The 25104-nt window shown below is 35.5% G+C and overlaps 1 long non-coding RNA gene across 1 annotated transcript in view; it reads left to right on the top strand.

The window, feature by feature from the left end:
* Positions 1-9599: 9599 nt before the first annotated feature.
* The window catches only part of LOC134732026 (uncharacterized), a 104531-nt gene continuing 89026 nt past the window's right edge, over positions 9600-25104 (top strand). The window contains exon 1 of the long non-coding RNA XR_010114870.1: positions 9600-9659. This is a non-coding gene — a long non-coding RNA (uncharacterized lncRNA). The remainder of the gene's footprint in view (positions 9660-25104) is intronic.

The following is a 25104-nucleotide window of genomic DNA, read 5'->3' as shown; positions in this document are numbered from 1 at the left end:
TGATGGGTTTGGCCGTGGTTTGACCTAGAGTGGTTATTATAGAGAATGAGCAGAATGGATGCATTAGAGAGATTTCTCAAGTTTGATATGGTTGAGCTACAGATTGGATACAGGTAGGAAGATGGTAAAGGAAGGGATGACATCAGGTATACTTCGAGTTTGCTGTTGACAAGCAGGGTGCATGGTAGAGCCGTTTATGAGAAGGCTTCAGGAGAAAAAGGAGACTTGGAAACTATTCAGAAAGGTCAGAGACTGTGTTCTGAATCTCATGGTAGAAACAGGAAGGATTCTATTGTATACAGTAACAGGAAGAAGAATGCAAATGCAACTTTTTTGACCAGCTTTACAGAGTTCAGCCAAACAAGCCATACCTAGTTCAAACTCATGTTAGAGATGAGCAAACTGAATTTCAGAACCTGTAAACAGCCTGTCAGAATCAAAAACGAGCCAGAAGAATATTTCGCCCATTACATGATACTTTGTTTATTTAAATAGTTATAATTATTTTAGATATTTTACTTTCTTGATTTTATTATTAAGCACAAATAACATTGTACTTAAAGTTTATCTCTATTTTTCACTTTTCTTATTTTATCATAATTTCAGGTAAAAATCAATCAAAAAATTATATTGAAATTGAAATACTGAATTTTATACTAAAGACAAGGCATCCAAATGAAAATGAAATTTCCCAGGTGAAAATTTCCAAATCATAAATATGTAGGGACAAAAAACTTTATTTATGAAGAAAAAGATAATTCTAATTAATTGATGATTCAAAGGTTTACAACTTTAAAAGTAAATATTATCTTTGAAGTAAAGTCCATTTAAATTATTTATGCAGCCAAAGATTTAGTAATTGTATATGTATATCATGTAAACTTTTTCGAGAAAAATGGAATTGGAAATGTTAGAGTATTATGCGGAAAAATTCACCTAAAGGAAAAAATTATCTCCTCATGAAGGATTACTTTAGCCACTTTGACAGGTGTAGGTAAAAGAACACTAAATGCACATCAATATGATTAGGAGATGCGTGCTTAGAAATACGTTATCATTGAAAAGAGAATTGTATTATCAGGTTTGCAGGAGCCCTTCTTATCCTTCATATTTATGTAACTTTGTCATCTATAGAAAGATTATGGGAATTTTAAAAATAGCTGATAGTTAAGAAACATCACCATAACACTGTGCTGAATGCATAATAAAACATTTCCCTTCTCTCTAAAAGCCCTTTCAAATTATGTATCATAATCAGTATGGCCAGCAGAGGGTCATTTCCATGTTCAAGTTCCTCTGTTTCTCGAGGGTGAGAATCCTTCTATAGTCTTCTGAGGGTGACACTGTAGTGTTTTCTTAGCCTGATTATTTTTACCTATTTTTTCCGATCCTTTCCTTTGTATATTTACATTTTACATATTGAAAGTTATTTTTTCAAATATTTTATATGCAAGTTTACAAAGTACAACGACTGTACATTAAAATAATTTATTTATGCCATATGGAAGTTTAAATATAATTTTACAATATCTAATATTGATTGTTGAGTTTCTAATCATTGATACTTGACATGATTTTTCCCAGCATACCTCAAAATATTCTTCAAAATCCTGAGAATTAATTCCTGTAACACTTCTGAGGTGTATTAATAAGCTAGAGATGTAAAGAAGATTTGCAGAGAAAATTAGGTTCCCAAATTAGAAATTTTGTCCCACTATCGACTAGAAACCTCTTGAAATGATCAAAAACAATAATAATGCATGTCATAGAGGAAAACCAATGAGCCTGCTGCAGCATGACTACCTCTGTGACCTCAGACAAGTTACGTGTGGGTCCCTACTTCTGTGACCTCAGACAAGTTACCTGTGGGTCCGCACCTATTTTCTTCATCTCTAACAAAGTTTTGACAAATCTCATTTTCTTTTTTTTTTTTTTTTTTTCTTTTCAAGCAATGCTACTGGTTTTATTAGGATCCTATCTTATTTTTTTTTTTTTTTTTTTTTTACTATGTGTCAAGGAACTGTTTTTTTTTTTTTTATTATACTTTAGGGTTTTAGGGTACATGTGCACAATGTGCAGGTTTGTTACATATGTATCCATGTGCCATGTTGATTTCCTGCACCCATTAATTCGTCATTTAGCATTAGGTGTATCTCCTAATGCTGTCCCTCCCCCCTCCCCCAACCCCACAACAGTCCCCGGAGCGTGATGTTCCCCTTCCTGTGTCCATGAGTTCTCATTGTTCAATTCCCACCTATGAGTGAGAACATGCGGTGTTTGGTTTTTCGTCCTTGCGATAGTTTACTGAGAATGATGTTTTCCAGTTTCATCCATGTCCCTACAAAGGACACGAACTCATCATTTTTTATGGCTGCATAGTATTCCATGGTGTATATGTGCCACATTTTCTTAATCCAGTCTATCGTTGTTGGACATTTGGGGGGTATATACCCAAAGGACTATAAATCATGCTGCTATAAAGACACATGCACACGTATGTTTATTGCGGCACTATTCACAAATCTCATTTTCAAAAGTCTTTTAAGGCCTTTCCACCTTTTTTTTTTTGAGATGGAGTTTTGCTCTCATTGCCCAGGCTGCAGTGCAATGTCATGGTCTCGGCTCACACAACCTCCGACTCCCGGGTTCATGTGATTCTCCTGCCTCCACCTCCTGAGTAGCTGGGATTACAGGCGCGTAATACAACGCCCAGCTAATTTTTTGTATTTTTAGTAGAGATGGGGTTTCACCATGTTGGTCAGGCTGGTCTTGAACTCCCGACCTCAGGTGATCTGCACGCCTCGGCCTCCCAAAGTGCTGGGATTACAGGCATGAGCAACCGCGGCCTGTGAGGGCTGTCTACTTTTAAGATTTCAGGACGTATAGTCTGGGAGGTAAATGGTAGTATATATACACACACACACACTGTATATATATACATATATACGGTATATTATACTATATATACATATATACTTAATATTATACTCTATATATGCATATCTACTGTATATTATACTGTATATATATATACAAATACACACATACACACAGGAGACAGAGAAGAGATAGACAATTTCATGTGAAAATATAAACTGTTAACATAAAATTTTGCTTCTCTGAGGAATATTTAGCATTGTTCTCAATCTTCTCTGCAGAATTTAAGCATTTTTCTCAGAACTCACCAGATAGAATGAGGGAGGGGCCATATGATAGGAGCCAGAGATGAAGGGAGAACAATAGAGAGGGTGCTTTGGGAAAAATAGTACAGTAAGGCTAGGGAATACTTCTCTCCAACAAAAAGACCAAGGTCACAGCTATATCTCTTCAGAAGCCAAACTTTCTTTTAAAATGTCAATTTCCATCTATTTCTTGCTTCACAGACATTCCATTCATTGCTGGATTTCAAATAAAGCCTTTCCAAGTGCAACCTTTCTATAGAAAAAGAGAAATATGGGGGACAGTACAGTCTAAGAAGTGATTAAGAATATCTAGTGGACTTTCCCAGACTGTAAATCTTTACATATATCTGAGCCTAATGAGGTGATCTATTGTGCTATAATGCACAGTGAAATATACAGATGCTTCTTTTTGATCATGCTGCAGAATGGAACTAAATACTAAATACCAAATAGCACTCCCATGATTCTTAGAGATGTCATTCATATGGCATATTTATGCTTTTTTATATAGCAATTCTTATTCTTAGCTCTTAGGCAATTACGGAATCTTTTTTGTCATTTTAATAATCATGCTCCATTTGAGTTATGCAAGGTAGAAATTCTAAGTAGAAAATCTTGTTTTTATTGAACGTTTTTAGTAAACATTTTGGAAAAAGTCTGTTTTTTGATGCTACTTCTGCACGCTTTCTCAACATGATATTACTTGGTATTGTCCTTATTAACCATAGTACACCATATTCTGCAAATATTACAGAGGGTTAAAAATCAGTCATGTATAAGTAAAGTTAATGAAATAGAAAGGAAACCACATTTAGGAAATGGAAGGCAGAAGCAAATGTATTAACCGTGAGTTAGAAACGGTTTAGTCTTTGGAATGAAGCAGCAAGAGTTTAAAAATCTTGTTTGTGATTCACTAGCTTTCTGACCTTGGAGAATTACTTCAGATTTCTGAGTATCAGTTTAGTAGGTGATATCAATTGCAACTTCGCAGAATTATCACAAGTATTAAATAAAGGACTTAGTATCTGGGAGAGCATAGAAAATTACTAATAGTTACATTTTTGTTAATATTACCGTTATTATTATCATACGTATAGTATTTTCTTTCACTGACAATGCATTTAGGACATAAGGAGAACTATAGAACAGTGCTTCTCCAACTTAAATGCAGAGCATGAATCACCTGGAGTTTTGTCAAAATGCGAATTCTGACTCAGTAGTCCTGCAAACTAACGAACTCTTGGTAATGCTGGTGCTGCTAGTTCACCAACAGACCACACGTTTTGCAACAGCTATATAGAATGTCCTGTTTCTTTTTTTAATCACAAAACATGGCAAGCTCTAAAATAAAGCAGAATAACAGATTTAAATGTTAATACTCATGTCCTCAATTTATAATTTCTCCCTCCCTAACAATGGTATAATTCTGATTAAAAATTAGCAAAGAAAAAAATGGAAATTAATCTTCCTATGTTTATTCTTTTGACAAATTCTGGGTGATTACTACTGGGTTACTTGCTGTAGGAAATAGAAAAATTGCTTTGACACAGATCCTCAAGAATCTGTCCCACTACCAGCTTATTTTTGTAGGAAGCTAAATGATTTATATAAATAACCGTAATTAAAGAGACAAATGAAGAAGTGCAATGAAAGACGCAGGCAAAGTGCTAGAGGAGTTCGGGGTGGAGGAAAATTATCCTAAAATAATATCTATGCGTAACATTATGCTATCTTCCCTAACCAGCGCTTGACCAGATTGTCACAGTGAACTTTGGTCCTTTCTCATATCTTAGTTTTGGTTCCCACATCCTTCTGTTTGGGGAAGTTCTTGTTTTCCTCATGTAATGACAACAACACTTCAACAATGTATACTAGATAAAAGGAACTATATTGCTTGCTTTATTTACATAGTTAATTTAATTTGCACAATGAACTATGAAGTAATCAGCATTATTTCCTTCATTTTACATATGAGAAAATGGAGAATCAGCGACATTGAATCATCTCAAGTTTCTAAAATATCCACTCTCACCAGGCTGTTTACCCTGTTTTTGTCTGTATGCTGCTATAACAAAATGCCACAGATTGAGTAATTCATAAAAAACAGAAATGTATTTCTCACAATTCTGGGGCTGAGAAGTCCGAAATCAAGGCAGCGGAGATTTGGCAGTTGGTCCCGAGGTGGCACCTTCTTGCTTCGTCTTCACGTGACAAAAGTGGGCAAAAACGGACAATGTAAGGACATGGCAGAAGAGACTGAGGAGCCCGGCATTCCTCTAAAGCATCTTTTACGAGGACGTTTATCTCATTCATGAGGGTGGATCCTTCTTCACTTAATCACTTAACCAAAAGCCCCATCTCTTGATGTCATTGTCCTGGGATTTTAGTTTCAACATACAAACTTTGGATGGGCACATAGGTTCAAATCATAGCACCCTCCAAATTATAATGCCTCTCTCATGCCTGTTCTCCTTGAAGTACCCTCTGGTTTTGCTCTCTTCATTCCTGCCATCACAGTTAACCCTTCAGTTCCATTTCTTTAAGTAATCTCTAAATTTGTAAGATGGTTCCATCTTTTTTTTTTGTATATGGCAGTCTCTCAAACATATTTGTCATATGAACTAAGTAGGTAAATATGTAAATGCCTGCTAAATTTTAGTGAATGATATAATGGCCTAAAGATGTATCTACCCTTCAGCCAAATATATTTACTTTTAGTAGCAATCTCCTGTCATATACAAAGTCACGACTCTAGGAGTAAACATTTTAGCCTGTGGGTAAGATGTAAAGCAGTGGTATGTTATAGTGACAACTCACTGTCATAGCACTGGGACATGCTCCTCTATCTGCTACAAATGGAGTCAACAAAATATATATGATTTTGTCAGATTTAAATATATGCTCCTCTTAGTAAAATAAAAGTATGGGAAAACTTTACGGAGTAGATTTAATAGAAACGTTTTCCTGAGTTATCTGCCTTCTTTATTTTTATGTTATGCTTTAAGTCTATGGTCAATGTATAGAGCTATGATTGATGTGCTTTTCCAATTCTGTTCAGATCAGACAGGTTAATTTTCTTCTTTTAAATCTTCTTGAATTTTGTCTAACACTTTTTGTTCCAATTTCTTACTAGATTATACTCCCTTCCCTAACTGCTTCATGATTACTTATACACAAACAATATTATGATATTTACACATTGAATTCATTTTAGGTGATGATTTTGGTCATAAACATGAGCAGGTTGTGAACTGTTTCAGCCATCCCAGGGCATGGCTTTCAGTCCCTTGTCTAATGTTTCAAAAAAATCTTGAATTTGTGATGATGCTGTGATGGTCCCTCAGATATTCTTACACACATCTTTGCCCCTTGTTCCCTCTAACTTTCCTCTTCTGATAGAAAAGCAAACACTGCCAAGCTCAAATGGAATTACATTTGGATGCAAGTGTCACTATGCGATGGTTGCCAATAAAAGTACACAAGGAATTTTATTATGGTGAATTAAAGGCAAACAGACTTCAGAGAAATGAGCACGAACATGAAAATGGCGCATGGTACGCGGATCTCACTGGAAAGTCATTCGGTACACAATGTTTTCACTAGAAAAATCCATTAGCTTTAGCTAGAAATTGAAATTACTTTGTAGGAAATCAGAATAAAATATGTGAAAACATTATATTCTGTGCAAGATTAATACCACGCATGGTGTTGAAAGGTTTGTGGTCTTGCTTCGACGATGCTAAAAGGTCAGAAACCACAAAGATGCATATGTGCTGTCGTTTGCACAGTTACTAATTTTTCTCATTATTTCCATAATGCGATGTGCTGTTTCAACAGAGAAACCCTCTGGAGAGTGGCTTGCACTGTTTTCAGGCAGCTCTTTTGCTTTCATGTTTTGGCCTTGGCCAGGGAATTCAGACAGACTTTTCATTTATTTTCGACAAGAATGCATTCATTTGTTGTTTTAAATAATAATAAATAGATTTTAAAATTACTGTACATTACTGCACTTTAAACTCCATGAGGTCAAGGACTCTAAAGTCTGGACATCATTGTATACCCTACATCTTGCACAAGGTTTAGAAAAAATGGCAGGGACACCTACTTTTTGAAGCAATAAATGAATACATAAAAGAATTCCAAACTCTAGTCCAAGGTTTTAGATTAATAATGTATTAAAATGCGTAAAATTTATAGACAAAACTATTCTAATTTAGAAGTTTATTCTTTAGTTGGAGAGATAAAATATATGCACATAAAAGCTTAAGGAAAAATAATAAGGGTTTTGAAGTACTTACTATGTGAAAAATTTAGCATAAACCTTACATCCATTTATTTAACACAGTTTATACGTTGCATTATTTATATATAGTGCTGATTGGTAGAATTCATATGTGAACGGAACTATAAAAATTTTGAGGATAAGCACTAGAAACACAGAATAAATAGAGTGTTAACATGCAAAACACAGAAATACTTAAATTGACTAGGTGAAAGAAAAGATTTCTGGTTCCATGTACACTGATTATTGAGGGATGAGTATGACATTATTATGCCAGAATCAATAAATATTTTAAATAGGGAGAAAACTATAATTATATATCTTTGTGTTCAACAGGAGTAGCAGTATTGATAAAGTAGAAGTTTGTTATACCTTGTTTATAGTCTTTTAAAGTTGTTTATAAATAAAATCTACTCTTAGTTAATTAATGGTTGATGTTCATTTAAGTGTTTTAAAATTTTTGACCTCTGAATTGCCTTGTACATATGGAGAAATAAAGCTTGCCTAGCATAATTTTTGAGTGTAGAATGAATGATCTGGATAGATTTGTTGACAATAAATATGTCTGTACTTATTTTATTAATTATTTAATCTTCATGAAGAAAAATATAAAAGTCATATTCTAGTATTTTATACCATGGAAAAAATGTCTTATCCTTTTCCTAAGGAAAAATACATCATGACACAAAAGTAAAGTTAATTAAATTACTTACTTTATTAATTAACTCTCTATTATTTCTATGGGTTGAAGTAAATTTGATACTCAATGCTATTTAATCTAATTCTAAAAGCTTGAATGTGTAGTGATTTTTTCATGTAAGGTTAGTTGAAATAAATTATCATTGATTCTCAGATTTAATATTAATTAGCTATTGCATATTCTTAATGGGAAATAAGTGTTTAAAAAGCCCTTTTTGGTTGCAAAAAGACCACGCCCATTGTAGACTTCTTAGAATACATCACATCTGGCCTCTTTTTTAGAGTGGGGAATTCAACTCATAACTGGCTGGACATTGATTCTGAACATTTTGAACATTATTTGCCTGTCTTCACTCATACTGGTTGCTGTTCTTTTATAAGTAATCACCATGTTTAGCATGCACTTGAACTATTGTTACTTAGGGTGCTTGACTATTTACAAGTCTCACTAGGATTCTAGGTATTCATTAGTCTCGTGGTGTGTATTTGCTGATGGTCCTATTATCTTTGTTGGTTCAGTTACACAGTACCATCCAAGATGCTGCAACACATTATACACAGGGTATGGGTTGTGGGAGCTACAGATTTCAGTTATTATTTAGGCTCAGAAACTTAGAATCTCTGCAAGGTTGGACATGTTCCTTAGTCTTGTTTTAAGACCGTCTTGTTTTAAAAGTTAGTCCCAAATTCTTAAAATATAGAATAGGGGTGCTAGTAGTGCTCACAGAATTGTAGTAAAGATCAGCTGGGAAAAAAGAGCCTATTAAACAGAGCCTGGTATTTAATAAGTATCAGCTGCCTTCAATTAGGAATCTGTGTTGTCATGATTAGAAGATTGCTGGTTTATTTTACAGATCTGTAAGTATAGCCAAAATATGTCAAAATAACCACCAGAAAGAATCATATACCGTCCCTTGAACATTTCATCCCTAGAATCTAGCCAGATTAGCATCTCTATACTGACAATACTGTTAACACAGATTGTGCTCAAACCCCTCATTGACTTTTCAGCACCTGTAAATTACTGGAGATTTAGGAAGAAGTCTGGGGTTATGGCTTAGTTAAGCTGAGTGGCCAGAAAGTGTGAGATGCTGGATGCCTCCTCCAGTTCATTTCTCCAGCGGCCGCACCAGGCGTCTCCATGGCTCCGCTCCCGGGAGCTCGTCTCCGACGTGGGGCATGTGCGCACCCCTGGCCGGGCGGAGCCAGGAGCCTGCTGATTAGCAGCGCGGGCAGCTCGCGCGCCCGCAGGAGGGAGGCGGAAGCACAGCCCTGCGCCGCCAGCAGGAGGAGGGAGCGCGGCGGCTGCAGGCAGGGGAGGGAGAGGAAAGAACGGAGGGACGGTTCCCGGACAGAGCAGGAGGAATCGGGGAGCGGCCGGTCCGGGGGGGAGCTGCTCCGCTGGGCTGCGCTCGTTATTCACAGGACGCGGCGGCGCTTCCCGGGGCCGCTTCCCGGTCCCCTGGGTGGAGGCTGCCGTCTAAACCTGACTCCAGGTGAGTTCCCCAAAGAGGTGAACCGAGGGGTCTCGAACCAGAGACGTGGAACTGGCGAGGCTGCTCGGCTCCCCAGGCGCTGCTGCCTTGACAGTTCCCGATTCACGGGAGGTTTTGGGGGCGGCTGCACAGGCTGGAGGGGCGGATGGGCGGTTGCGATCCTCAGCCGGCGTGGGGGCGTTCGGGAGGAATTAGCTTCAGTGAACGGAGTTTTAGGAGATGTCCCCAAGGCACGCGCTATGTATGCGTTTCTAGACGAGCTTTTGAGACAGAAATTTGGCTTCGCGGATGCCCGTTTTGGCCTTCTGTCCTTCCTTTTGCTTGCCTCATGCCCAATTTTCCAAGCCGAGGAAAGGACTCGAAGGGCGTGGAAGTAGGAGGTCTGGGCACAGAATGCGGCAGGGCAGCCCTGGTCTCCAAGTTTGGGGGTGGGGGGTGGGACTCTTTTCCTTTCTGCCTAATTTACCAGGGGAAAACCCGCAGAGCAACTTGAGGTGCCTTTGCTCCGCACCCTCCATAAGCTTATTAGAGGGAACTTCAGGCTCGCTAGACAGCCTGTGACAGGTGACGGCAATTTAGCTTAAAAGCCATGTTGGTTCACTTCGTCTCCTCTTTATCCTTTGTTGCAGAATTGATACCTTTTTGGATTTCTTTAACAGCACAAAGTTTAAGTGGCCGGCTGACAGGAAATATTTCTTTTGAAAATGCTATGAGAAAAGTGATGAGTTAACGTTGAGAGAAAGGCAACTTTATTTTCTTGGAAGAACTTTGGGGAAAGAGATTGATAGAGAAATTCTGGGCATGAAATTATGGACATTTCCCACAGAACTTCCTTCATTTATTTATTTTTTTACATTTCCTTCATTTTTTTAATCGTGTGTGTGTGTGTGTGTGTGTGTGTGTGTGTATCAGAGAGACAAAATTCCTTGGAGGTATTAGGACTTTATTTGGTTCAGAAGTTTCTTTCTTACTAATAGCACTAATTTTTGATCATCATGATTGTAAGAATTTACTAAGTGTTTTGCTTTTAGGTGTTTTGGGTCTGTTTTTTTTAAAAAATTCAATACTTACTTTGTGGGCCTTGCTGAATACCTGTCAATAAAATCGGTGGGCATACAGTTAGTCACATGACCCCTGTGGATTTAATAGCAGATAAGTATACAAATGATAAGTTTAGGAAATAAATGTCAGAATCAACATTTAGGTGTGAAATTGAAATATCTTTCAAATATTTACCAAATTCTCTTTTAGGATCCAATGTCATTTTATGGTCAAGAGAGCTTAAAGGTTTCTCAGATTGAGATATATGTATCTACTTTGTTAATCCAAATGTAATGTTTTATTTTGTTCTTTCTTTAATGACTGTTTGAATTCAACAAATAAAACTTGCATATTTAATGTAAGGTTCTTTCACATATATTACTTCTGCAATTTTTAATATAAATTTAAGGAGAAAAGCAATATTAATTCCATTTTGTAGATGAAGAGACTGTGTCACAGAAGTATTACTTTACCTAGATTTCTGTAATTATTATGTTATAAACTTAGAAATTACATATTATTATGGAACATATAAAATATATGAATGTTATAAACCATAAGATTTCAGACCTATGCTATTTAACTTCAAGTTTAGTTCTTTACCCAAACAATTGCACGACTACATTGAGACTACTGAAGTAATTATATATGAGCATGCTATATGAAAAAATAAAACATTTCTTATTTTTCTCGTTTCTCTTTGATATAAAATATAGTATAATTTTATGGAGTTATATTCCATATTTAGATGCTCCTAACTTCCAAATAACACCTAAACTCCTAAAAACTGACCTGTGTCCTTCTTAATAGAAGTGGCTTGACAGGGAGACTCAATTTTTACTAAGAATATTCTTGGGATAATTTATGTCTTATAATCAAGATAAAGACAGGCCACATTTAGTTGTATTTTTAAATACAACTACACTGCCAGCTTTGCAGGGAATAGTCTTTAAGATTCCGTGGAACCATTGGCAGATATAGCTAATGTATATCTGATGTAGGATTTATGAGAAAAGCAGAGGTAGAAACTGAATGCTCTTATATTTCATATGTGACCACATTCATAAATCTTCATTGATAAGTACTTTGTTGTCTGACACGGGCTGATACAAATAGGCTTCTTCAAGAGTTGAGGAAGAAAACAAAATCCCTATAATACAGCCTTTTTCCTCCTTTTCTTTCTTAAGCGGTAATAGTTGATCCTAGCTTTTGTGTGTCTATGCATGCTCAATACAGTTAGGGGTATAAGGAGAAGTTAAGCAAGAATATTGAATGCTAGCTAGGAAACTTTTTGGAGTCTCAAATACTTTGGAACGATTTTTCACATTATATACATAAAATTCCTAGTTACATTTGGGAACTAAGTATATTATACACAACTTTGCATCTGATTACAGGATTCCCTGTACATTTATAGCTCAGGTATTCTGGAAAGAGTCAAGATAATTAGTTTTATGGCTCTTGCCCGTGTGACCTGTTTCTTTCTGGTCCTGATATTAAAAGGATGACTTAAATTTTCTGGAATGTCAAAATTTTCTCTTCCCTTGGATCCTACAAAATACTTCAAGCAGTGTATGTGTGATACTCGCTGTCATTCCAACATTTCCAATCCTCCTGAGAATGCTAAACAATGCCCTAGATTTCTTCCTTTGTAATTCTTTCAGATAGAGGGTTAGCTGAGTTAGGAAGAAAGGAGAGAGGGAGAGAAGAAGAGAGATGACATTTTATCCCTCAGGAAAGAACAAGACCAATTGTATTCCTAATTTAGAAATATTATTCTACAAACATTCCTGAACAAGAGGGCTTTGCATATACATTAAAGCAGAATACCTAGTCAACTTCTAGTTGTGCCATGTAGTGAGATGGAAGTAAGATGAGCAGGCCGAGATCATTTTTGTTGGAGAACTGAGACCACATGAAATAGGTAACAGAGTTACCCCAACTGGGGGGCAAGAGGACTTGAAAGTTTCCTCCATAAATTTGCAGTTAGTACAGGGCTGCTCCAGTGATGAGTCATGAATGCCCTAGAGTGTCTGTATAATCCTGTACACAGGCTGAGACAGCTCTAATGGCCCGGAAAAGCCTCTGGACAGAATCACTGCACCCTTGGACATTGTCCGACCACATGTATGAGAATAGTGAGTGCTGAGGAGTTGTGGGTAGCTCGGTACAACTCTGGCTAAAGGAGTGTCATCAACATTCATTGCTGAAAGTGAATTTTTTCATTCACATATGTGATGCCTATTAGGTCATGCTTTCTTGGATACAAATTTGTACAAGATATGAATTAATTTTTGAACATCCTTTCTTAAAAGTACCATGTTCATATAGTTGCTCATTTTAATATGAGTAGTTCAGATGGGACATAATAAGTAAGGAGATGATTGAACATCCTAAGATCCAGTGTATATACCTTTGTTCATGATGAGATTCATCCCCTGTCCCCCTTTGTAGTGACACTGATGGCATAAGGGAGTATTAGATGAAAATTAATGCAGAAAACAATGGGATATATGAATGGTAGATATGGTTGACAACCCCCATTTTCACTGAAGATGTTTCAAAGCAAATAAATTTGGGATAAATTCATTTTATTTGCTCCTGAAGGGTAATTAGGAATCAGTAGGAATTGTGAAGAGGCTGTAGTGTTGACATTAGGAGAAGTTTTTGATTCTTAAAATAGGATATATGACACAAGAGTGAACAAACAGAAGATACTGAACAAATATTCTGTCATAAGTAAGTGATGGATTATTCGGACTTGTTGAACTACGTTTTTAAATGTATTATTTAAATATTTAAATATTATTAAAACCTTAAATAATATTTAAATATTATAAAAGTTATAGAAAATTATGTTTTCAATACAAATATACACTTATAAGCTATATTGTAGATATGGGAGTAAACAATGCAATTTTTTTTAACTGAGTGAAAAATTTAGTTTTTTAAAATTCCAAATGGAGCTAACAGCTTAGTGTGATACATATTTTGAATTTCAAAATTTGTAACCAAATAGGACAAATGTGTTGAACTGTACTTTTCTTGAAGAACCGTGATAAGAATGAGCGGTGAAAAAATTACAGCATACTTACCAGGGATCAAATACTTGCTTAGGGTTAATAAGAAAAATCTCAGCAAACGCTAGAAATGAGGTACACGATCTATCACAGACCCATGATTAAAGTGGTATCTTGTTAGGTATATGAGCTTGAAAAGAAACGGCATAGCTTCACTTTACCTCAGTTGCTTCTTTTGTAAAACGGGGAGACTAAGAGTGTGGTAACTCAAAATCCTTTGTTAATGATTTGCTTCTTAGAACAGTGCCAGGTCCAATTAGGATTAGATTGCTATTTTTATTATTGATATTTGCCCTAGTTCTGCCTTTTATTGACTGTGTGAAATTGGTGAAGATCCCTTTCTGAAGCTTTGTTTCTTACCTACAAGCTGGGAATAGAATACCTGTTATGAAGAGTGGTTGTTAGTACATTAGAAAGGCTGGATATTTGTTTATATAAGGGGCTCAGCGCATGGTAGAAATTTGATAGCATTTTTTTCTTGCCCTCCCATGTATTACTGTGGAGACATCCCACATATTATGTCGAAGTTTTTATTTTCCCCTCAAATGCAATGTCAAGCACAAAACATTCCCATCTCCCAATTCTCTTCTGATGTTCTACAACCATTAAAGTATAGAAAACTAGAATGAGTGTTTTTATAACTTTTGCCGTACTTAAGCATGTGGAGAGAAGAGCGCTAGATCACAGGACACACTTTGATAGGAAAAGGGAAATATTTACACCGCAAACAACTTTCTCCTCATGCTTAACAGTTTCATGCTGTCATTCTCTCAGCACCAAGTGAGATTTTTCTCTTTAAATAGTTTTCTATTTGTGGTATGATAATTCATGTATGGACTTCATGTAATTAACATAAATATAATGGATGGTTGAGAAGTGGTTTATTTTTACCAAGAGGAAAAACTTTTTACACGATTTTTTAAAATATTGCTTTGAAAATATTTAAAATTAATTTTGATTCAGTTGGTGGAAGATAGCATCACAAACTCACTGCTAGTGGTATTCTTGAGAAGTAATGTTTGAATTTTCTAGGTATTGTCCCCAGACTGGCTTAAAAGAATTTAATTTTAGATGTAAATTTTCTGCTTAACATGGAAGATTTTTCCCTGAAAATATTAGCTTCATCAGATACACAGTTGCTTACGGGTAGCTGCATGGAATTATGGGAAGGGTGAAATAGAAAAAAATTTTCATGTCTAAGTTATACATACTGGTGTAATCATATTGATTGGATGATAATGATAATTACAGCAATAATGTGATTGAAAGGGTAAGCAAGTAACATATACTACAGTTACTAATATAATCCTGTGATTGAGTTTACCACTTCGTTTCTCTTTTCTGGAATCCCTTAAGTTTGTCACTATTGCACTTTATTTCCTTTGCTTATTGTAGTGGTGTATTAGTTGTATTACTGTTGCTATAACAAATTACCACACATTTACATAACTTAACACATATTTATTGTCTTGCAGTTTCAAAGGTCAGAAGTCCAAAATCACTTTAATTAGGCTAAGTCAACGTGTCTGCAGTGTGGGTTCCTTCTCGAGGTGCTGAGGGGAGAATCCATTCTCTTGCATTTTCTGCTTCTGGTGGCACCTGTCTTCATTGTCTTTTCCCCATTCCTCCATTTTCAAGGTGCGTTGCTTTTATTTCTGTTTCTGTCTCCGCGTTGTCTCCTCCTTTAACTTTGAGTCCTTCTCTCCACTTCATCTAAGGACTCCTGTGATTACTTTGGACTCACATGGATGATCTGGGATCATCACCTTGTCTCCAGATCCTTAAATGAATCGTATCTACAAGTCCTTTGGCTGTGTAAGGCAGCACATTCCCAGGGCCTGGAGATTAGGTGAAGAACATCTTTTGGGACTATTATGCAGCCTATCACAAGTGGTAATAACACTTTTATGCCTTGAGACCCTCAAATTAATGTACTTGCTTACGCATGGAAAAACAATGTATCTGTGGGGGTAACAGTTTATTTTTGAACCATTAGAAGGTATTGATGGGGAAGTTTTCATCTGACAACACATACTGATAAATTAAATACCCTTAGATTTGTCAAAACTAGCTTTAGTAAAATATAAGTAAAAGTATTTGCACTGCTAGGGTCAAAAATATTAATTAAACCCATTATTTATCAAGGCCAAGTCCTGGATTAGTTAGGTTTAAATTAACATAGAACATTATCTTCCATAGTGCTTAATTGTGAAGCTTAGTTCTTGTTGACAAAAGCTCATCCATATAAGAAAGCATCGAAAGGTTGGTGTTTTTCTAACCTTTGCAGAATATAAATTTTCAAAGGGATGTTAGACAGTAGTTCCATCACAATTGATGCAGTTCACAAACATTCATTGTGAATATTTTATCTCATGAGTTATATCTATGACACTAATCATAGACTTCTAGAAGAAATTTAGCAATGGTCATGTCAGCCTTTCAAATCTTTCTGTAACCTAGAAGAGGATCATTGCATAAGATAGATTCATTTTCCCCTTTATTCCATTGTTGCCAGAGAGAACTTGAAATGCCCTGTTCAAATTAATTTAATGCAAATGAATTCTTGCTGCCTCACAAGTAGTTTGTCCTTCATTTTTCTTAAAATTATACTGAAAATGGATGTGACATGCTTTACTGGTTGTTGTGCAGGAAGCATTGTCCTTCCTGAAAGCTCCCTCGTTTGTCAAAATGAAGCCATTAAGAGTAAAGTAAATTATATTATCTGATCATAGTATCACAATTGTCCTTAAAACAATAAATTTTATAATCAGTGCAAATTGCTGAATAGTGTTTGCAGTTGTAGAAATTTCAAAGGAAACCCTGGTTGAGATACAAAGCTGCTATAATCATTTTTAAAATCTTTGTTTTTCTTTTACTTTGGAACAGTAGTGCAGTAAGTACTTTTGCCTTATTGTTCTCTCTGCCTTCCAGAAACCCTCATTCAAATATTCTAAGTTTTTAAGTCTTTTTCATTTCTTTTAATATTGTAACATTTAACAATGTCATAGAAAGTATAATTTTTCTGGAAATCAAGCTAAAAATAAAGAGAAGCCGATGTAAATGAACATCAAATTAACAAGATTGATTAGGAAAAGTAATTTTTGAAAAGGGCCCAAAATCCCTTTGCACATAAATGCAAAAGAATTTAGTGAAAAAGGTGAAACTGGAGTAAAGAACTCTACGGATGCGTAAGTAACTCTTAATGAGAATGAGTAACGTACATGCATATCTTTAGCTCCCAGTTTCAGAGATACAGTAGTTGTACAACAAATGGTCCTTTCCTGCTGTTAAGGAAGCCTCTCCTCCTCCAGCCATGCCGTTCCTCAGAGCAAGCTCTTCCACTGAGTTTTCAGCAACCATAAGTAAGAAGGATGGTACGATAGGCTGCGTGTATATATGGCCCTTATTAGCAGGCCAACTGTTCCTTTTGCCCACCCACATCACTGGGGACATATGGCGTTACTTTGACTGTTGAAACAAGTGTGTGTGGACATATCTTGGTATGAGTAAAAGACTGTTGATTGCCTTTCTCTTGTCGCTCGTGCAACCGTCTCCTTGTGGAGATCCTATTATCCATAACACTAGATTTGAGGATGATAAATGACGTTGTTATTATTAACTGAATTTGCCTCTCTAGTTTGATCACAAAACCAGCGAATGTTTGCTTATGGAACATGTAAAGCTTATAGAAGATGGAAAGCTTACAGAAAGAAATGATGGCTTTTCTAAGCATAAGAGTCAGGTCTTTTTCAATCAAAAACTAACTCATTCAAAAATTCAAGAGTTATGTAAAACCAGAACAGCAGAGGTTTCAGAAATGCTATTGAGATCATTTATTATAAAATAGCCATTAATGAAATGTAATAGTGAGTCTGTTGTTGTGACTATGTGGAGAAATGAATGAGAAAATATAAGATAGGCTGGAATGAAGAGAGTCATCTGATCCCAGCATAATTCATTTTATATAGTTCACAGTATTGTAACTTTAAAAAAATTATGAATTTTTTCAATACTGTGAATTCTGAATTTGCAATATGAGGCTTTTCAATCCTTGCAACAAGTGTGTATTTTTCAGTGGTTCTAGAATTATCGGGGCTTTCGAGCTGCTTCTGATAAGAAGGCAAGGCTAGAGGACCCGTGTTGAGGTGGCATTTGCACAGGACTTTAGATAACATACATCGATGATGTAGAGAGAAGAGCGGGTGATGTTGCTGTGGATTATAGGGGAAAGGCACCTTTTGCTCCCTCTGCTGACCTCTTTGTGTATTCAGCTGTGTAGCATATTTCTTGTATAATTACATAGTAATTTCACACACTACATTAAGAAAATCTGAATAATTTTTACTAAACTCATGTTTTCTAAATATTAAGTAAATAAAACCAATATTTGGCTAGGTAACCTTTATAAAAACAGGATTTCTAGAAAGATGATGATAAATTTTCATCTACATCTATAGAGCTGATAAATTTTCAAAACCCTTTGAATATCACTTGTATTACAAAGTCTCGTTTCAGTTTCAGTGCCATGGCCCATTGATTAATCACCACTAAAGCGGTACATGAAATATTTGGCAATATAGGTATTTGGTAATGGTGATTGATGCACAGAATACGGCACCATTATTATGCACTGGCCTTGAGAACTTTAGTTTTCATCTTCGTTCACCTGATAGAGAACAAACTAACAGCTTTTTTCTTTCACCTTGCTGGAGAATAAACTAACAACTTCAAATTATCTGATCCATCCAAAAACTTATTTCCTTGAAACTCACTGATTTATTTATTATTTCGTGGGGATCACTATTATTTGCTGTAGTAAAATATCAAATGATCGATGTTTTATACCAACATGGCAGCTCGACATGGTAGGCAACAGAATGAAAACAAACAGGTTTACTACCAAGAATTATACTATATTGCTTTTATTGACAGAAAAAGCATACAGATAATTTTATTCAGAGATTTTATGTGAATTATTTTGATAAGTGTACACATATATTTATAACTGACCTTTCTTTGTCAAGTGTGTGCCCACACACGTATTCATACTAAATCAATCTTAGAGATCTTATCCAAAGATTGAATTTCTTAAAGTGACGGTTCCAAATATGTATAATTTATGGCAAAAAAGTCACAAAATGGCAATACAAGGAGGCATAAAAGTGAAGATAAAGGGGGAGATGATGGTTAAAAACACCTGTAAATGAATAATTGATTTTGATTTAAATTCTCTTTAGTTCGTAGCTGATGAAATGAATATCAATGAAATTATTATTGAAAACACCTCTATTTGTTGTATATGCATGTACATATATGTGTTACAAATACAAAATTGATAGGATATTACTTAACATATATTCACACTCATAATGTGCATATATGTACATAATGAAAATGAGTGCTTGTTTTATATGTATGTATACACACACATACACATATTGCATACTTTCATTTTTTAAAATTTTACTTTAAGTTGTGGGATACATGTGCTGAACATGCAGGTTTGTTACATAGGTATACTTGTGCCATGGTAATTTGCCGCACCCATCAACCCGTCATCTAGGTTTTAAGCTCCACATGCATTAGCTATTTGTCCTAATGCTCTCCCTCCCCTTTCCCCCCACCCACCTACAGACCCCAGTGTGTGATGTTCCTCTCCCTGTGTCAACATGTTCCCATTGTTCAGCACCCACTTATGAGTGAGAACATGCAGTGTTTGGTTTTCTGTTCCTGTGTTAGTTTGCTGAGGATGATGGTTTCCAGCTTCATCCATATCCCTGCAAAGGACGTGAACTCATCCTTTTTTATGGCTGTGTAGTATTCCATGGTGAATATGTGCCACATTTTCTTCATCCAGTGTATCATTGATGGGCATTATGTTGGTTCCAAGTCTTTGCTACTGTAAATAGTGCCATGATAAACATATGTGTACATGTTTCTTTAGAGTAGAATGATTTATAATCCTTTGGGTATATACCCAGTAATGGGATTGCTTGGTCAAATGGTATTTCTGGTTTTATATCCTTGAGGAATCACCACATTGTATTCCACAATGGTTGAACTATTTTACAAGCCCACCAACAGTGTAAAAGTGTTCCTATTTCTCTGCATCTTCTCCAGCATCTGCTGTTTCCAGAATTTTTAATGATCACCATTCTAACTGGTGTGAGATGGTATGTCATTGTGGTTTTGATTTGCATTTCTCTAATGACCAGTGATAATGAGCTTTTTTCATATGTTTATTGGCCACATACATGTCTTCTTTTGAGGAGTGTCTGTTCATATCCTTTGCCCACTTTTTGATGGGGTTGTTTGTTTTTTTTTCTTGTAAATTTGTTTAAGTTCCTTCTAGATTCTGGATATTAGATCTTTGTCAGATGGATAGATTGCAAAAATTTTCTCATATTTTGTAGGTTGCCTGTTCACTCTTGTGATAGATTATTTTACTGAGCAGAAGCTCTTTAGTTTGATTAGATTCCATCTGTCAATTTTGGCTGTTGTTTCAAGTGCTGTTGGTGTTTTAGTCATGAAGTCTTTGCCCACACCTATGTCCTGAATCATATTGCCTAGGTTTTCTTCTAGAGTTTTTATAGTTTTAGGTTTTACATTCATGTTTTTAATCCACCTTGAGTTAATTCTTTTATAAGGTATAATGAAGGGGTCCAGTTTCTCTTTTCTGCATATGGCTAGCCAGTTTTCCCAGCGCCATTTATTACATAGGGAATCCTTTCCCCATTGCTTGCTTTTGTCAGGTTTGTTGAAGATCAGATTGTTGTAGATGTGTGGTGTTATTTCTGAGGCCTCTATTCTGTTTCATTGGTCTATATATCTCTTTTGATATTAGCACCATGCTGTTTTGGTTACTTTAGCTTTGTAATATAGTTTGAAGTCAGGCAGCGTCATGCCTCCAGCTTTGTTCTTTTTGCTTAGGTTAGCCTTGGCTCCACAGGCTCTTTTTTGCTTCCATATGAAATTTAACATAGTTTTTTCTAGTTCTGTGAAGAAAGTCAATGGTAGCTTGATGGGAATAGCATTGAATCTATAAATTACTTTGGGCAATATGGCCATTTTCATGATATTGAGTCTTCCTATCCATGAGGATGGAGTGTTTCTCTATATGTTTGTGTCCTGTCATTTCCTTGAGCTCTGGTTTGTAGTTCTCCTTGAAGAGGTCCTTCACATCCCTTGTAGGTTGTATTCCTAGGTATTTTGTTTTCTTTATAGCAATTGTGAATGGGAGTTTACTAATGATTTGGCTCTCTGCTTGTCTGTTATTGGCATATAAGAATGATTGTGATTTTTGCACATTAATTTTATATCCTGAGACTTTGCCAAAGTTGTTTATCAGGTTAAGGAATTTTTGGGCTGAGGTGGTGGCGTTTTTTAAGTATACAATCATGTCATCTGCAGACAGAGACAATTTGATTTCCTCTCTTCCTATTTGCATGCTTTTATTTCTTTCTCTTACTTGATTGCCCTGGCCAGAACTTCCAATACTATGTTGATAAGAGTGGGGAGAGAGGGCATCCTTCTCTTGGGCCAGTTTTCAAAGGGAATGCTTCCAGCTTTTGGCCATTTAGCATGATATTAGCTATGCATTTGTCATAAATAGCTCTTATTTTTGTGAGATATGTTCCATCAATACCTAGTTTATTGAGAGTTTTTATTCTGAGGGGTGTTGAATTTTATTGAAGGCCTTTTCTGCATCTATTGAGATAATCATGTGGTTTTTGTCATTGGTTCTGTTTATGTGATGGATTATGTTTATTGATTTGCATATGTTGAACCAGCCTTGCATGCCAGGCATGAAGCCAACTTGATCGTGGTGGATAAGCTTTTTAATGTGCTGCTGGATTCTCTTGCCAGTATTTTATTCAGGGTTTTCGTATCGATGTTCATCAGTGATATTGGCCTGAAATTTTCTTTTTCTATTGGGTCTCTGCCAGGTTTTGGAATCAGAGTGATGTTGGCCTCATAAAATGAGTTAGGGAGGAGTCCTTCTTTTTCTATTGTTCAGAATAGTTTCATAAGGAATGGTACCAGCTCCTCTTTGTACCTCCGGTAGAACTCGGCTGTGAATACATCTGGTCCTGGGCTTTTTTTGGTTGGTAGGCTAGTAATTACTGACTCAATTTCAGAACTTGTTATTGGTCTATTCAGGGATTTGACTTCTTCCTGGTTTAGTCTTGGGAGGGTGTATGTGTCCAGGAATTTATCCATTTCTTCTAGATTTTCTAGTTTATTTGTGTAGAGGTGTTTACAGTATTCTCTAATAATAGTTTGTATTTCTGTGGGATCAGTGGTGATATCCCCTTTATCGTTTTTTAATGTGTCTATTTGATCTTTCTCTCTTTTCTTCCTTGTTAGTCTGGCTACCGGTCTATCTATTTTGTTAATCTTTTCAAAAAACCCACTCCTAGATTCACTGATTTTTTTTTGAAGGTTTTTTTGTGTTTCTCTCCCATTCAGTTCTGCTGTGATCTTAGTTATTTCTTGTCTTATACTAGGTTTTTAATGTGTTTTCCATTGCTTCTTTTGATTGTGATGTTAGGGTGTCTATTTTAGATCTTTCCCACTTTCTCATGTGGACATTTAATGCTGTAAATTTCCCTCTAAACACTGTTTTACCTGTATCCCAGAGATTCTGATATGTTGTGTCTTTGTTCTCATTGGTTTCAAAGAACTTATTTATTTCTGCCTTAATTTTGCTATTTACCCAGTAGTCATTCAGAAGCAGGTTGTTCAGTTTCCATGTAGTTGTGCAGTTTTGAGTGAGTTTCTTAATTCTGAGCTCTAATTTGATTACACTGTGGTTTGAGAGATTGTTTGTTATGATTTTCATTCTTTTGCATTTGCTGAGGAGTGTTTTACTTCCAATTACGTGGTTGATTTTAGAATAAGTGCTATGTGGTGCTGAGAAGAATGTATATTCTGTTGATTTGGGGTGGAGAGTTCTGTAGGTATCTATTAGGTCCACTTGGACCCGAGCTGAGTTCAAGTCTGGATATCCTTGTTAATTTCCTTTCTTGTTGATCTGTCTAATATTGATAGTGGGTGGTTAAAGTTTCCCACTATTATTGTGTGGGAGTCTAAGTCTCCTTGTAGGTCTCTAGGAACTCATTTTATGAATCCTGGTGCTCCTGTATTTGGCATATATATATATTTAGGATAGTTAGCTCTTCTTGTTGCATTGATCCCTTTACTACTATGTAATGCCCTTCTTTGTCCTTTTTTATCCTTGTTGGTTTAAAGTCTGTTTTATTAGAGACTAGGATTGCAACTCCTGCTTTTTTTTTCTTTCTTTCCATTTGCTTGGTAAATATTCCTCCATCCCTTTATTTTGAGCCTATGTGTGTCCTTGCAAGTGAGATGTGTCTCCTGAATACAGCACACCTGTGGGTATTGACTCTTTATCCAATTTGCCAGTGTATGTCTTTTAATTGGGGCATTTAGCTCGTTTATATTTACAGTTAATATTGTTATGTGTGAATTTGATCCTGTCATCATGATGCTAGCTGGTTATTCTGCACATTAGTTGAAGCAGTTTCTTCCTAGTTTCATTGGTTTTTATATTTTGGTGTGTTTTTGCAGTGGCTGGTACTGGTTTTTCCTTTCCATGTTTAGTGCTTCCTTTAGGAGCTCTTGGAAGGCAGGTCTGATGGTGACTAAATCTCTCAGCAACTGCTTGTCTGTAAAGGATTTTATTTCTCATTCACTTATGAATCTTAGTTTGGCTGGTTATGAAATTCCATATGTACATCATGGAAACGAGTGCATGTGATACACACACACACACACACGCACACACATTGCATACTTTCATTTTTGTTTCCATTTCTTTTCTGATTTTATCAGCAGCCAACTAAAGAAAATAGAAAAAATAATTGGTAATTCGATCTTTCATGTTCTGCATCTTCCAGCTTCACAACTTATAGTTTTCTATTTTTATTGTTATTGTGATCAGAATGAAAATGTATACAATAGAATCAGAATCAGGTCAGAATCAACAAAAATACTATAATGTTTGTACATGCTTTCAATGCAGTTTGTCTCTGCAAAGGGTGTGTATGTTTCTATGCACATGTGCATGTACACAAGTGTATAAATAAGTGTTTTATTCATGATGGAGAAAGGCTGGTCAAAATGATTCTGAATGAGATAGCACCACTACAGCAGATAATTAGGTCTCTAGCAATAAAACAAATCATTAAACATGTTTCTAAGCATCTACTCAGTATCTGGTACAATGTTAAGTAGTGTAAATATAATCATTAGCAAAATTCAGCTTCTATCCTCAATGGTATATGTGTAGAACAAATTGGTAAAGCTGGAGTACATTTCAGGACCAAAAACAGTTTCTGTGTAGTTCCCACTTCATCAAGACCATGTTGGATACCTCTCATACACTTAAGCCATAGGGAAGCAATTATTCCATCCACCCTTTTACAGGGTAGTGGTGGGGAAGAAGAGCTGACTGTCATGCTTGAATTCACATAAATTCATAATTAAATAATTTCATGTTACATAATCTCGATAAACCTAAAATCCAATATATGATAAAGATAGTGTTTCAAATCAGTGGATAAGTGATAAACAGTTCATAAAATGGTGTTCAGATAATTGGCTATATGTATTTTATAGTTGCACAAAGGTATAATACGTCATTAATAAATATTAATTCCATAGTGGATGTCAAATACACTTTTTCAAAATATAAAAAAAAATACCATAGACAAATATCACTTGCAACATTATGGTTAAAATTAAATATCCAAACATAGCCTTAACCAATAAGAGAAAATTTAAAAAAAATTTATGGATTGGAATTTGTTAAAATATAAAATTTTCTTTTTCAGAGGATACCATGAATATGTGTAAAAAGCAAATTTCAAATCAGCAACAAGTGCTTGCAATTCACTTGACATATTTAAAATATGAGTAGTTCCAACTAATCATAAATAAATGATTAGTAGTCCAATAAAATAAAGACAAAGTACATTGACAGGAAACTGTATGAAACTCATCAACACTAAATGTATTAGATTCTCTATTGTTAAACAAAATGCAAAAACAATAGAGAACATTATTAATATGGAGTTAATATTTAACAAAATTATTTTATCCATGTTATAAGTAAATATATACATCCAAAAACCCTTATTTTCTCTGAAAGTTGTCACTTACGAGTCTATTTTGAAAATGTTTAAAGAATAGCAATTAATTAACTTTAATATATAGGTACTCCTATTGAGGGAAAACAGACATTTCCATAATTTTTCTTCTGTTTCTAATCTAGTAGATGGTAGGAAAATAATGACAGTTGA

This window comes from Symphalangus syndactylus, chromosome 1, assembly GCF_028878055.3.
Source record: "Symphalangus syndactylus isolate Jambi chromosome 1, NHGRI_mSymSyn1-v2.1_pri, whole genome shotgun sequence".
Taxonomy (NCBI): domain Eukaryota; kingdom Metazoa; phylum Chordata; class Mammalia; order Primates; family Hylobatidae; genus Symphalangus; species Symphalangus syndactylus.
The sequence above is the reverse complement of the archived record's forward strand: the minus strand, read 5'-3'. Positions and strand labels throughout refer to the sequence as shown.